Genomic DNA, 15,675 nt, shown 5'->3' with positions numbered 1-15,675 from the left:
CAATTCCACTGCAGTGTAATATTGTGTAATGTTCAAAGAAATCCTACAATTCAGTGACCACCACCTCTGGCTGGAATAACTGCTCCCCTCCAAGCAATGACCCCACTACAGAGTCCCAATCGCCTGTATATGTGTCTCTCTGGGTCCCACTGGGAGATTCTTTCTCAAGATGTTCCTGGACCAGACTGAACTCCTCCAGGTATATGAATCATTCCTTACCTCAGCGTGCGCAAACTGTGCACCCCAGACAGGCTGACCGAGGCCTTCTCGCAGTGTGTGCTACCTCTGTTCCATACGTAATATGTACAATCCTTTCCACCTCGCATTGTTCAATCTATTGTAAACCAGAGTATCTCTTCTTCCTGTAGTATGAACAAAGAGATTTGAATTCAGTGGTTTTCCTGGGAATTGCCAACATCCCTATTATAGAAGCAAAAATCCCCTAGAGGGTGGGACTTTGAATGGCAATGACCAGGACTTGAATAGTAATGAGTATAATAATGTACATAGTTACATAGTTACATAGTTAGTGAGGTTGAAAAAAGACATGAGTCCATCCAGTTCAACCTATGATGTGTGTGTGTTTGCTTTTAGCCGTACATTGTATACCCCTGTATGTTGTGGTCTTTAAGGTGTCCATCTAATAGTTTTTTGAAACTATCAATGCTCCCTGCTGATACGACTGCTTGTGGAAGAGAATTCCACATCCTTACCGCTCTTACAGTGAAGAACCCCTTACGCACTTTAAGGTTAAACCGCCTTTCCTCTAGTTTTAGTGAGTGGCCACGTGTCTTATTGTATCTCCTTTCTCTGAATAGTTTGTTCCTTATGCTCGGGTCGCCAGTACAGTATTTGTACATTGATATCATATCCCCCCTCAATCGTCTCTTCTCCAGAGAGAATAAGTTCAGGGCTTGTAGTCTTTCCTCATAGCTGATGTCCTCCATCCCCCTAATTATTTTTGTTGCCCTTCTCTGGACTTTCTCCAGTTCCAGCACATCCTTCCTGAGGACCGGTGCCCAGAACTGGACAGCATACTCCAGATGTGGCCGGACTAGAGTCTTGTAGAGCGGGAGAATAATCTCTTTATTTCTGGAGTGAATCCCCTTTTTTATACATCCCAGTATTCTGTTGGCTTTGTTCGCTGCGGCCTGGCATTGCATGCCACTGCCAAGCCTGTTGTCTACCAGTACCCCTAAGTCCTTTTCCATCCTAGACTCACCCAGAGGTTCCCCCCCTAGCGAGTAGCTTGCTTTCTGGTTTCTGGCCCCCAAGTGCATTACTTTACATTTTTCAACATTAAATCTCATCTGCCATGTAGTTGCCCACTCCGTTATTTTGTTCAGGTCCGCTTGCAAGGTTTCCACATCCTGCATAGAAGATATTGGCATGCCTAATTTAGTATCATCCGCAAATACTGAGATTGTACTAGATATCCCCTCCTCTAGATCATTTATGAATAAATTAAACAGGATTGGTCCCAGGACAGAACCCTGGGGGACCCCACTTTCCACACCCGCCCAATCCGAGTACTCCCCATTAATCACCACCCTCTGTACTCTCCCCTGGAGCCAGTTCTCTATCCAGGTACTCACCTTATGGTCCATACCTATCTTCCTTAGTTTGTACAGTAATCGTTTGTGGGGAACGGTGTCGAAGGCCTTTGCAAAGTCCAGATACACCACATCCACAGGCTTACCTTTATCTAGGTGGCAGCTCACTTCATCATAGAAGGTTAATAGATTGGTTTGGCACGAACGATTTTTCATGAATCCGTGCTGATTAATGCTTATAATACCGTTTTCATTACTAAAGTCTTGTATGTGGTCCCTTAACATCCCCTCCAATATTTTGCAGACTACAGATGTTAGGCTGATCGGCCTATAGTTACCCGGGATATATCTCGGCCCCTTTTTAAATATTGGTACCACGTTGGCTTTTTTCCAATCAGCTGGCACCATACCCGTCTGTAAACTATCCTTAAAGATCAAGAATAATGGTCTGGCAATCACCTGGCTGAGCTCTTTAAGAACCCTCGGGTGCAAGCCATCCGGTTCCGGGGATTTATTTATGTTAAGCTTCTCTAGTTTAGCTCTAAGTCTATCTTCTGTTAGCCATGGCGGCACTTCCTGAGGTGTATTATTTAGTTCGGCCTTACAAGCTGGGTTCGTGTAGACCCCCGATTCCTTTGTGAAGACTGAAGAAAAGAAATTATTTAACACTTCCGCCTTTTCTCTGTCCTCAGTGGCCATTTTTCCTTTATCATCTTTTATGGGGCCAATGTGCTCTGGCCTCGTTTTCCTACTGTTTATATACTTAAAGAACTTCTTGGGGTTCTTTTTACTCTCCTCCGCTATATGTCTCTCGTGTTCTATTTTAGCCGCCCTGATTTCATCTTTACATTTCTTATTACACTCTTTATAATGCTTAAATGCTGCCACTGACCCCTCAGTCTTGTATTTTTTGAAGGCCTTTTCTTTAGCTCTAATATACATTTTTATGTTGGAGTTTAGCCACCCAGGGTTTAGTTTTGTTCTTTTAAATTTATTTCCCAGTGGAATGCACTGGCCCACCCCCTTGTTAAGTATGCTCTTGAAGCACTCCCATTTTTCCTCCGTGTTCTTTGTTCCCAGGGTTCTATCCCGTTTGATATTTTCTAGCAGCGAGCGCAGTTTAGGGAAATTGGCTCTTTTGAAATTCAGCGTCTTAATATTACCCTTGTGTTTCCTATTATTGTAATTAATACTGAAACCAATTGACCTATGGTCACTGCTCCCTAAGTTTTCCCGTATTTCTATATCCGTGAGCAGGTCTGCATTGTTGGTAATCAGTAGGTCAAGTACCGCATTGTTTCTTGTCGGTGCATTCACCATCTGACCCATGAAATTGTCCTGCAAAACATTTAGGAACTGCCTAGCCTTGGCTGAGTGCGCGGTTCCTTCTGCCCAGTCTATATCCGGATAATTAAAGTCCCCCATTATAATGACATTTCCCATCCTTGCTGCCAATCCTATCTGTAACATGAGGTCCGCCTCCCCCTCCTCACTCTGGTTGGGGGGCCTATAGCATACGCCCAATATTACCTTCCCCACCGTGCCTTCCCTTTGAAGCTCTACCCATAGGGATTCTGCCTCGTCCATAGCTCCATTATTAATATCATCCCTCATATTTACCTGTATACTGTTCTTAATATACAGACATACCCCTCCCCCTTTTTTACCCTCTCTATCCCTGCGATAAAGGGAATACCCCTGAATGGTCGCCATCCAATCATGAGAGCTGTCAAACCAAGTCTCAGTTATCCCCACAAAATCTAAGTCCTCCTCAAACATCAGCAGCTCCAGCTCTCCCATCTTGTTGGCCAGGCTTCTGGCATTGGTATACAAGCCTCGTAATTTAGATCGGTTACATTTATCCTCATTTGATGTTTTTAGGCTGCTCTCTTGATTTTTCCCCGTACCCACCCTGGGTTTAGGCGCTCCGAACACCCTACCGCTAATGCCCCCATTTCTGCCCTCCTGAATCTTGCTTTCCACTGGCTAATTCTACATCTGTACCCTCCCCCCCAAAAAAAATGTTTTTTGTACATTATTATGTTTTGTTTTTTTGTATGACTTTGAAATTTGTATATTTATGTAATAAATATTGATACTCATACTATTCATACTATTCAAGTCCTGGTCATTGCTATTCAAAGTCCCACCCTCTAGGGGATTTTTGCTTCTTTGGTTCTTCTTCCTGTAGCAGGTTACCGATTCCCTACTGATCCTTTCCTTCTTACGTCCTAACTACCACATAAGTCACAGGTGGATACCCAAAAAGACTTGCAGCTATAATTGCAGAGAAAGGCGGTTCTACAAAGTATTGACTCAGGGGGGTGAATACAAATGCACATCACACTTTTCAGATATTTATTTGTAAAATCTGTTGAAAACCATTTATCATTTTCCTTCCACTTCACAGTTATGAGCCACTTTGTGTTGGTCTATCACATAACCCAATACAATGCATATACATTTTTGGTTGTAACATGACAAGATGTGTAAAATTTCAAGGGGTGTGAATACTTTTTCAAGGCACTGTGTATACTAGGAGAAGAACTAGGGGAATCCATAGCGGAGAAGGATCTGGGTGTTCTGGTAGATCATAAGCTTAATAATGGCATACAATGCCAAGCTGCTGTTTCCAAAGCAAGCAAAATCCTTTCTTGTATTAACAGAGGCATGGACTCCAGAGAGAGAGAGATAGAATTTTGCCCCTGTTCAAATCATTAGTGAGATCATCTGGAATATGCAGTTCAGTTTTGGGCACCAGTTCACAAAAAGAACGGGGAACTGGAAAGTGCAGAAAAGGGGAACCAAACTGATAAGAGGCATGGAGGAGCTCAGCAATGAGGAAAGATTAGAGGTTGTGAGCCTACCCCCCCCCCCTTATCTCCACAATCAATTACGTTTTCTTTCTCATTGCAGAATTTGACCTTAAAGAGGAACTGCATTCAGCTCACATGATTTGTAATAAAAACATCTTTGCCGTTCTAAAGCTTCCCTCCAAACACTGTGCATATTATTTTATATATATACTGTGATTCTGTACTTGCCAAATATGCTGAAGAAATCACCCTCCGCTAAGTCTGGCTGCAGCCATTTTAACTGTGGGCAGCTGAAGCTGCTGCCTGTTCACTTCTTGGTTTTACACAAACACACAGATTTATCTGTACATTTCTCTTCTCTCAATGATTACACATGAATCTCAGCAGTCTCCAGCTCTGCAGCTCTCCTTGACTCTCCTATGACTTATCCCTGCTCTCTTGCTAGCAAACGCAAGAGATTGAATGAGAACTGTGCATGAAGTCATTAGCCTAGGCCAGTGATGGTGAACCTTGGCACCTCAGATGTTTTGGAACAACATTTCCCATGATGCTCATGGACATCTGAAGTGTAGTTGAGCATCATGGGAAATATAGTTCCAAAATATCTGGGGTGCCTAGGTTCGCCATCACTGGCCTAGGCTAATTACTAGACAAGAAACAGGAAGTGGGCTGTATAAGGTATTTGCTGGTAGAAAAAAAAATGTTTTACTATCTAAAGTTAAAATAACAAGGGCAGAGGAGGTCCACTTTAACTGGACGGGACGTATTGCAGCATTTAAAATGATAGTACTCCCCTAAATTCTTTATTTTCAGAACCATTCCTATTTTGCTCCCACAGCTTTTTTTCATACTGTAAATTCTTTGAGAGGTGTCATTTGGCAGAAGAAAATTGCTAAAATCCCATTCTCTACACTAATCAAACAAAAACAGCAGGGAGGAGCTAACTTACTGGTTTTAGAACAATACCATAGAGCCGTTTTGCTGGAACAGCTGCATGCATGGGTTGACATGGCTTCAGAGCGCCTTTGGGTATCTTTGGAAAGGGCTATAGTTGCAAATAGGGGATTTACCTTTCTTACTCCTGTCCTCCTTGACCAGCTTGCCTATAGATTTGCCCACTATCCCATCAATCCAAGCATCTATACAGGCCTAGAAGTCTCTTCATCAGAGTCCTATGAAACAATACATGGAATCCTTAATTCCTACTCCATTATCTACAGACTATTTACTTCTATCTGTAAAGCCTCGTACACACGCATCGATTATTGGCTGTGAATTTTCGGCCAGCGTCCGATCGGCCGATTTTCGGCTTGTTAGTATGATGCTTCCGACAACAGACTCCGACTTTTCGGCCGAAAAAAATCTGGTGTGCAGGCTATAAAATTTTTGTTGGCCGTCAACATAACGGCCGATTTTCCGTCAGTCAGTACAGATTTCGGCAGACAAAAATCTGATGAGCAAGACTGGGCATGCTCAGAGAAGAAAAAACACACGGAAAGTAAACCAGCTCATGACATCACTTCTGAAGTAGATTTTTGTTGGCCGAGAAAATTTGTGTGCAGTCTAGGCACATTCCAACCAACAAAACACAACTTGGACAAAAGTCGGACGATCGGTCGGCCGATAATCGTTGCGTGTGTACGAGGCATTAGACTCGGTTCACACTACGGCGATCCGACTTAGGGGGCGACCTGTGGAAGTCGCGTGCACTGCGACTTCGGCACGACTTGCACGGACTTCATAAAATGAATGTCTATGCAAGTCGCTCCAGGTCGCCCCGAAGTAGTACAGGACCCTTTTTCTAAGTCGGAGCGGAGTCTTGTGTCACTCCTATTAGAACCGTTCCTGTACTACACTATGGGACGCGACGTTGCGTGACTTGTCAGGCTGACCAAGTCGCCTGGCAAGTCGGACTAGTGTGAATGGAGACTTAAAGTGCAACTTTGGACTTCCCAAGGTATACAATATATCAAGGAATTCCCGCTGGGAACTAACTGAGTAGTTTATTTGCCCACCTACAAATCGGCAATTTACTATCCAAACATAGACTGTCTGTAAGTCATGAATACCATGAAATATGGCGAGCACGTCAAGAATGCCCATTTAAGAAGGGAGGTATCTCTAAATTTTAAACTCCTACAACTCCATTATTGCTCATTTAAAATCTCTTCTATGTTACCGTGGAAGAAAGATTTACATAGAACCTGTGATGTCTTAGAATGGAGCCAAGCATTATCCCTCAATTCTAAAACTTCACATGTGTAAACCACTGGGACAATTATTTACATTTTTTCTCCTAGAAGTTACCTCACTCCCTATAAATTATCCAGAATGTTTCCTGATACCTCTCTGTATTGGGGACAATGTGAAATGGGGAATTTGGTCCATATGCTCTGGGACTGTAAAAAAGCCTTAGGAGCTTCTGGAATGGAATATTTTCCCTAATGTCTAACATCACAGGATTTTTTATCCCAAACCTGAGTTACTCCTACCCATATATAAGATTCCTAAACCATTCCATACACTGATTTCCCAAATTTTCATGCAGCTCACATGACTATTACCTCTTTTTGGAAAACGAATGGAGCTCCTAATGTGTTGGAAGTTAGTAACCGGGTACATGCTTCTGTTCAACATGAGTTTTCCGCTTATAGCTCAGATCCGATACAACGCTTCGAGGATAAATGGAGTTGCTGGATTCAAATGTTCCAAAAATTGGGGGACATAGATCTCCAGGCCTTGTAATAATAATTCTGTATTTCCAGGAATTCTATTGTCTAGTGGTGTCAATATCTTTTTGTTATTTATTTATTTTTTTGTTTCTTTATATTCCCTTAGTGGAGGTGAGGCTCATAGTATGATTACAGTATATTATATATGATTCCTGCACTGAGATTTTGTTTAGTACATTTGTTATTGATAGCTTGAATATATGTATTCAGATGCTATGCAATATCCTGTTTGCACTTGTGCCTTGAACCCCCTTCACCTTTCGGGGGGGGGGGGGGGGGGCGGGTACCTGTTTTTGACAGGTACCCTTCCCCCACTTCCGGGAGGCGGCCCTGTCCCTTGGAAGTTTGTCCCCCGGCTCCCGGGAAAATTAGGAAGCGCAGTGCAGTAGGGAACCGGCTGTGAAGTCTAAAGGTTTCACTGCCGGTTTCCCTTACGACGATTGGTGGTAGTAGCACCCGGCGGCCGATCCAAAAAATCGGCCGGGGTGCTGAGATCGCGCAATCCCTGGACAGGTAAGTGTCTATATATTAAAAGTCAGCAGCTACAGTATTTGTAGCCGCTGACTTTTAAAAAAAAAAAATTTTTCCTAGCTATAACCCCGCTCTAATAAAAAAAAAATGAATTGAAAGAAGCGAAAAGATTAGAGGAACTGAATTTATTCTCTCCTGAGAAGAGGAGATTAAGGGGGGATATGATCACCATGTATAAATACATAAGGGGTCCATATAGTGAACTTGGTGTTGAGTTATTCTCTTTAGGGTTATCACAGAGGACAAGGGGGCACTCTTTACGTCTAGGTCAGGGGGTCTCCAAATTTTCTAAATAAAGGGCAGTTTACTGTCCTTAAGACTTTGGGGGGGGGGGGTGAACTGTGGCTATTGGGAGTAGAAAGGTCATGGCGGCATTGGGGGAAAAAACAATGCCCCATCTTTGGTGTCAGTGGGCCTCATTGTTGGTGTAATTGAGAGGAATTGTGCCCCATCATTGGTGTTATTGAGAGAAATTGTGCCCCATCGTTTGTGTCATTGGGAGGAATTGCGCCCTGTCATTGGAATAAATTGTGCCGCTTCATTGGTATCAAAGAGGGGAATTATGCCCCATTGTTATCAGTGGAAGGAATAGTACCCTAATGGCACTTTTCCACTGCAGGTACCGGCTCGGCTCTACTCGGCCCTGCTTGGCCCGGTTTGCTTTTCCACTGCTGGTACCGCATGGTACGGTGTTGGAACGGAACGGTACGGTATGGTTTGCTTTTCCACTAAAGTAGTAAAGTTAAGTGGGTGGGATAACAACGGGGTGGGTGGGATTCTCTGACCAATCAGTGGCTAGTAGTGGCTGCATGCAAAGGATTGTGGGATATGGTACTGGGTATGGTACCTCCTGGAACCACAATCGAGGTGGTACTGTTTTTGAGAGCCGTACCGTTCGGTTCCATGCAGTGGAAAAGCGCTACCGTACCGAACCGTTCCTACACCGTACCATGCGGTACCAGCAGTGGAAAAGCACAAAAGCGAGCCGAACCGTTTGGTTCCATGCAGTGGAAAAGCGCCATAAGGGCCAGAAAAAAAGCAAGAAAAGGGCTGCATCTGGCCCCCCGGGCCGCAGTTTGGAGACCGCTGGTCAAGAGGAAAAAGATTAAATCCCCAAATACGGAAAGGTTTCTTCACAGTAAGAGCTGTGCAAATGTGGAATAGACTCCCTCAAGAGGTGGTTCTGGCTAGCTCTGTAGATTTAGGAAAGATCTGGATTCTTTCCTAAATGTACATTTATAGAACTGGATACTAACATTTTTAGGCAAAGTTGATCCAGGGAATATCCAATTGCCTCTTTGAGGAGCAGGAAGGATTTTTTTACCCTTGCTGGCGCAAATTGGATCATGCTTTGCTGGGGGGTTGCCTTCCTTTGGATCAACTGTGGGTATAGTGTTGTATGATATCCCCCCCCCCTCTTTTTTTGCTTGAACTAGATGGATTTATAAATGCGCAAAAAAAGTGTTTTCTATAAGACAATAATTTTAGCTGTGTATATAAAGTTACACTTTGAGGCAGAGAGCCATTGTCATTGTGACAGCTGTGTGTTGAGGAGGAGGAGGAGGGGGTGACCTGTCTGAGACTCCAGGATGTTGACTGTACAGCGTGCGCGGTCACATGGCCAGTATGTTAATAAGGCAGGCGTTCCGGCCTAGGGTACTCTATTATCTGGGGATGGAGCGTTCTGTTTAGGGCAGGGTCTGACTTTTTCCTGTGGCAGGAAGTATTCATGTGCTCATTGTACGCCTCTTCTTTCAGTCCCAGCTCCACTCCATCCGTCAGACCTGTCAGGAGCAAATCTAGAGGAGGTAGAGGCATGTCAAGAGTGCAGCCAAACGGGGGTAACAAACTTCCTTCTACTTGTTTTATTGTATTTCTACCCCTCTGACAGGTTCAACAGGGCTTCACAGAGGAGATAAGACACTTCAGATGTGGGGGTTGTTTTTCCAAAGGAGCTTGCAATCTAATGTCCCCTTTAGTTATGTGAGTCTGATTGTTGACTGAATGGAGTTCACCTCCCGCTATATGGATGGAATGTCACAGGAAGTTGGCCAGAGACAACCACACATAATACAAACTTGGTGCAGGGCTGTCCTTTTGGGAATTGTTCGGAGGATTCCAGTGCAAGTAGATTTAGAGGAAATCAATACAGGCATACCCCACATTTGAGTACACAATAGGACCAGAGCATGTACCGTATATACTCGAGTATAAGCCGACCCGAATATAAGCAGAGACCCCTAATTCTACCTCAAAAAAGTGGGAAAACGTATTGACTCGAGTATAAGCCTAGGGTGGGAAATGCAGCAGCTACTGGACCCAACTGGACCACTACAAGACACAAAACAGGGGCTGCGGGCATGGTACAGGAGATGGCGCAGGTCATAGTATAGGCATTGCACAGGTCATGGTAAGGGCATGGCACAGGTCAGGGCACAGGTGATGGTATAGGCATGGCACAGGTGATGGTATAGGCATGGCACAGGTGATGGTATAGGCATGGCACAGGTGATGGTACAGGCATGGCACAGTAAGTACAGGTATGGCACAGGAGATGCAGTGCTGCGGGCATGGTACAGGAGAATGTCCTGTACCATTCCCGCAGCACTGCATGAGGAAATGCAGGGGCTGCGAAGGAGTCTCGCCTGTCGGTGAGCCGCTTTCGATTTAAAAATTGCGCCGCCCGGCGCCAATACTATGTGACTGCAAATGCGCCACCGATGCTCGGAAAAACCAGAACACGTTCGGCTATTCCCGGGCATGCCTCACATGCGCAGTGACACGGCGGCGCCATTTTTAAAAACTCAGTGAAGCCAGTGACTCGAGTATAAGCCGAGGGGGGTACTTTCAGCATGAAAAAACATGCGGCTTATACTCGAGTATGTAAATATACGGTATGTAAAACAAAAATGTACTTAAAGTGAAGCAATACGTTTTTTCACTTCTCAATGCATGTAAATACACTAGCTCTATAGGAAATCTTGGTCAGCTTGACATGGCATTGCTCCCAAACCATAAGTGACAAGGACACCGAACTTGGAGAGCACGTTAAGGGGACCCAGGACTATGACATGGTAGATTACCTAGGCAAGCTGGCCGGCCACAAAATATATGTTGTAGTCCTGGGTCCCGTCTCAGTGCTCCCCGAGTTTGGTGTCCCTGTCACTTATGGTTCTGTAGCAGTGCTATGTCAAACTGACCAAGATTTCCTATAGATGCCAGTGTTAAAAACCATCAGCAGTGCCGTGTCAAGCTGTCCAAGTGGTGTCTGTACTCGCGAGTGTAGGTAAAACGGGGTATGCCTGTAGTGAGAGAAGTACACGCACTGGCCACATTATTAGGTACACCTTGCTTAGGCCGCTCAGTGAAGACATCGAATGACGAAACTAGTAGGACTGGACTAGGACGTTGGACATCACTGCGCATGCTCGATTCACACTCGCTTGGATAATGACAGCTGGAGGTGAAGAGCATATGATTAACTAAGACACACGCTGGAACCCCTAGTGTCGGGTAGACACTTACTAAATGTGAGATTTTTTTTTTTTTAATAAACGGTTGCAATTGTTTACGGATTTACGCTATGGGAATTCTTTCCTCCCAATACATGGTATATCTCTACTTGCTTCTATGAGGATGTCTGCATAATGGGGATCATATCGAGCGAATTGTGGACCTGCACGCTGGATATATTACACCTTTATTATAAAGGCACAGTAACTAGTTTATAACTTTACCTGCCACTCCATCTGGTGAGTCAGTTTGGGGTGATTGGTGGAAGCGGCACAGCAGAGTTCATGCACTTTCCTGCACTTTATTGGATTTCCTTTTGGTACGTTTAGAAATATCAATGAATGGACAATATTTATGATTCTTTTTTTTTTGACTTTTTTAACTATTTATTTCATAGATTTTTTTTTTTTTTTTTTTTTTTTTACACTGCTATGAATTGTTTCCTTTTTTTTTTTTTTTTTTTTTTTTTTAATAATATATATGTATTGGTCTTTTTACATATTTTTTCACTTTGAGAGTGTGTGTGTGTGTGTGTGTGTATATATTAGTAGCACTACTCCCTTGGGAGCTACTGGTACAATAGTTTAGCGACTTTAAAGTGCTTGGCTCAGTCAAGAAACAGTCTAGGGGTTTGCGTTTTTTCTTGTTTTATTGAGAACTCAGATAGAAGGGAATGAGTGGGATACTCCACCTTGAATACACTATGCACAATTTGCTGGGACGTCTAACTGCACTTGAATGTGGCAAGGCCGCTGCTTCACCTTGTCAATAGCGATGAAGTGGTGATAAATGATCCGCTTTAGATAAGCTGTACTGTACTACAGAACACAATTCAGGGTCCTTCCTGGCACCCCCTTTTGTTCCTATTCTTCAGGGCTTTTTACATGTCACCCCCTTTACTGTCATACTCTGTGTGTGCAAGCTCCTTGATCCCCCTGACTTTACTGGAGTGGTCCCCCTTCCTGGGCCAGACCCTTTGGCAAGTCCTTGGTACTCACAGACACTGTTTTTCCCAAGAGACTCTGCCAGCAGCTCCACTTGTCAGCACTCTGGATCCTCTGCAGCTCAGCTCCACACTTGGTTCACTAGGCCGACTGCCTAAGACCACTTTCCCCTCACACTGCAGGAGGAGAGACAGCCATCCACCTCCTCCTGGGACTCTGCTTCCCGCCAAAGACATCCTGTCGCATGTCCCCTCCGTATTTATGATCCATCCCAAGATGCATTGCAGAATGCCCTCCCACTGGGACTGCCATAAAACATGATGTGTCACTGGCTAGGTTTCCTCCACTGTCCAACAAGCGCCCTCATTGAATGCAGTGGGGACACTCCCTCAAACCCAGTGAATCACACCTTGAAACATGTGACGGGCAACCTAATAGATCAGGCTCCCCTGATAAGCAGTCAGGAGCAATAAATGCTTTACCTAGCACCTACCTAGATACCTATCTCGACACCACAGAGCTGGTGGATGTTAGAGACCTTGTGCTCCTCCACCTTGAGGATGCCCCACAGATGGTCAATAGGGTTTAGGTCATTTTGTCTGCTGCCTCGTTCCTCTATCTGCATTAATCACTGACAAGTTTTCCTGACCCCCAAGAAAAAAACTTGATGGCAAGAGAGCTCTAGCACACAGCCTGTGGTTGACAGCCTGCTGCTGTGTGAAGGGGGTGTGTCACTTCCCTCTAATCAGCTCTTAGAACTCTTCTCACTGAGATCTGTAGAGGATAATTTCAGCTTTTCCCACTCCTGCTTTCTGAAAATTCAGACAAGCTTTAACAATTCTGGACTTTGAACAGATGTAGAAAAGACTGCAGATAAAGGTACAACTTATGTAGGCGGATTCCTTTCATCTGTGGATCACCTGGGGCCGCAGGCAGTAACCTATCGAGCTCACCTAATAGTTTTCTGCCTGCGGCCCCTTTCCCTTCTATTTGCATGCTAGGGGGTGTTGCCTTTCCAAATAATACCGGGACTCTTGAATAATTTAGATGTATTTTCTGTTTAGATTATAGTTTTGTGCATAACTATACGGACGGCTCCTGAAGAAGTGGATCATGTCCATGGAGCGTGTTGGGCCACAAGCAATCAGTATTTTTAGAAATATGAAGTACAGGTGCATCTCCTAAAATTAGAATATCATTATAAAGGTAATTTATTTAAATAATTCAATTCAAAAAGTGAAAGAGCTATATTTTATATAGATGTGTTACACACACAGTGATAGATTTCAAGCATTTTTTTCTTTTTAATTTTGATGATTATGGCTTACAGCTAGTGAAAACCCAAAATTCAGTAGCTTAGAAAATTAGAATATTACATAAGACCAATAAAAAAAAAACACATTTTTAATACAGAAATGTTGGCTTACTGAAAAGTATGTCCATGTACAGTATAGTATGCACTCAATACTTGGTCGGGGCTTCTTTTGCATGAATTACTGCATCAATGCAGCGTGGCATGGAGGCAATCAGCCTGTGGCACTGCTGAGGTGTTATGGAAGCCCAGGTTGCTTTGATAGCGGCCTTCAGCTCATCTGCATTTTTGGGTCTGGTGTCTCATCTTGCTCCTGACAATACCCCACAGATTCTCTATGGGGTTTAGGTCAGGTGAGTTTATGGGCCAGTCAAGCACAGTGATACCATGATCATTAACCACTTTACGACCGCTCACTGTGCCTCTACTGCGGCACAGTGGCTCGTTATCGTCCAGCGACGTAGTACTACGTCGCTGACTCCTCCCCTTGTGGGCGGCGCTCGCGCGCCGTCGGAGGCTCGCTCCCGCTGTATTCATTCACAGCGGGAGTCGGGCCAGGGGAGGAGCAGCGGCGATCACCGCTGCTTTTCCCCGATCGTCGAGGAATCGAGTCTTGTGTAAACAGAGTGGGCGGATCTCCTCAGTGACAAACAGTGACAGATTGCAGGGTTCAGCATAGCTGAACATGCGATCTGTCCCTGTGTCACTCAGTCACCTCCTCCCACACACGTTAGTAAGCACCAGGCATACATTAACCCCTCCCTCTCCAATAAAATTAACCCCTTCCCTGCCAGTGTCATTTTTACAGTAACAGTTCATATGTATAGCACTGATTACTATAGAAATGTCACTGGTACCCCCAAAAGTGTCAAAAATGTCAGTCAAGGGTCCGATCTGTCAGCCACAATGTCGCAGTCCCGCAAAAAAAATCGCAGATCGCCGCCATTACTCGTTAAAAAAAAAAAAAAAAAAAAAAACACCAAAAATGACAAATCTTTCCCTTAGTAAACGCAACAACTTTTGCGCAAACCAATCAAAATACGCTTATTGTGATTTTTTTTTTTTTTTTTTTTTTTTTTTTTTTTACCAAACATAGGTAGCAGAAAACAAATTGGCCAAAAATTTAAAAAAACTTTGATTTTTACATTTTTTTTGTTTATAGTGCAAAAAGTAAAAATCGCAGAGGTGATCAAATACCACCAAAAGAAAGCTCTGTTTGTGGGAAAAAAAGGACATAAATTTTGTTTGGGTACGGCGTCGCACGACCGCGAAATTGTCAGTTAAAGTCGCACAGTGCCGAATCGCAAAAAGTGGCCTGGAAGTAAGACAGCAAAATCCTCCGGTGGTAAAGTGGTTAAACAATGTTATACAAAGTGTATCTGGTTGGCCAAATGTCTGAACGGTTTGGTAAATTTTTGAATTTTCAGAAATTGGCACTGGAATCCTGTTCTCACCAGCAGACAGCTTGAGCCGGGCTAATTCTTCCATATGCGCGCCATGTCCTCCTGTCTGGGAGCTACAATCTGCTCTGCTATTGCATTAAAGTCTTGAGTCTGTCGGTAACCCTTTTCTAGCCAGCCCAACTTCTCCAGTATCTTCTTGGACTGTATCGGCACTACACTCTGTCATGGGAGACGTGACCTGGTGGGGGTCCAGGCTGAGACTGCCACTTGTCTACACACAGTAAGTCTTGTTCTGATGTGCGGCTCCTGGGGTCTTCTGCTCTTATATGTCATGAGGCAAGTCAGCCATGTTTCTGAGCAGACTGAATTGTCTGCCCCCTGGAAATTGGGCAGTTCCTGATCTGGTACAATCGGTCTTCCCACCCTGCAATCAGAGAATTCTTCCCTTCCCACCTTCTGGAGGATCCTGTCCTCACAGAATTGTCTTCTCCCAGTCTAGGTTATGGAGTTTCCAGAGATATGATTCCTTCTACATCTCGGAATTATTATCCCTTTGATGGCTCACCTGATCTAGATCCAGTTAGACAATGGCTCAACCATCTGGGAGGAACAGGAGGAGATCTTGCTGCATCAAGAGATAGTTCTGATACTGACTTGGACAGAACCTTACTTTCTAGTCCGGTTTGCTACACTCATTTCAGATATGGGCAATTGGTGGAAAGGCTTCCTCCAACTGAACTGAGGGGAGTGATTTCATATTCCTAGGCTCATTCCAGGACCTGGGTTGCAGATGGAGTACAGGAATCCTCTAGTGCTGGTAGAAGTTGCTTTTGTGACTCCAAGGGATCTAAATCCCGGGATCCTAAAGCAG

General features: G+C 44.2%; 1 protein-coding gene across 3 annotated transcripts in view; it reads left to right on the top strand.

The window, feature by feature from the left end:
- Positions 1 to 15,675, top strand: part of KRIT1 (KRIT1 ankyrin repeat containing) — a 352,560-nt gene that overhangs the window by 252,183 nt on the left and 84,702 nt on the right. Inside the window, exon 2 of one of the 3 annotated variants that reach the window (XM_082257820.1) lies at positions 9,391 to 9,473. The exons of the other annotated variants lie outside the window; for them this stretch is intronic. The gene's annotated coding sequence lies outside the window, so the exon portion shown is untranslated. The remainder of the gene's footprint in view (positions 1 to 9,390; positions 9,474 to 15,675) is intronic. 3 annotated transcript variants of the gene reach the window in all.

This window comes from Pelophylax lessonae, assembly GCF_965119305.1.
Source record: "Pelophylax lessonae genome assembly, chromosome: 5".
Taxonomy (NCBI): Eukaryota; Metazoa; Chordata; class Amphibia; order Anura; family Ranidae; genus Pelophylax; species Pelophylax lessonae.
The sequence above is the reverse complement of the archived record's forward strand: the minus strand, read 5'-3'. Positions and strand labels throughout refer to the sequence as shown.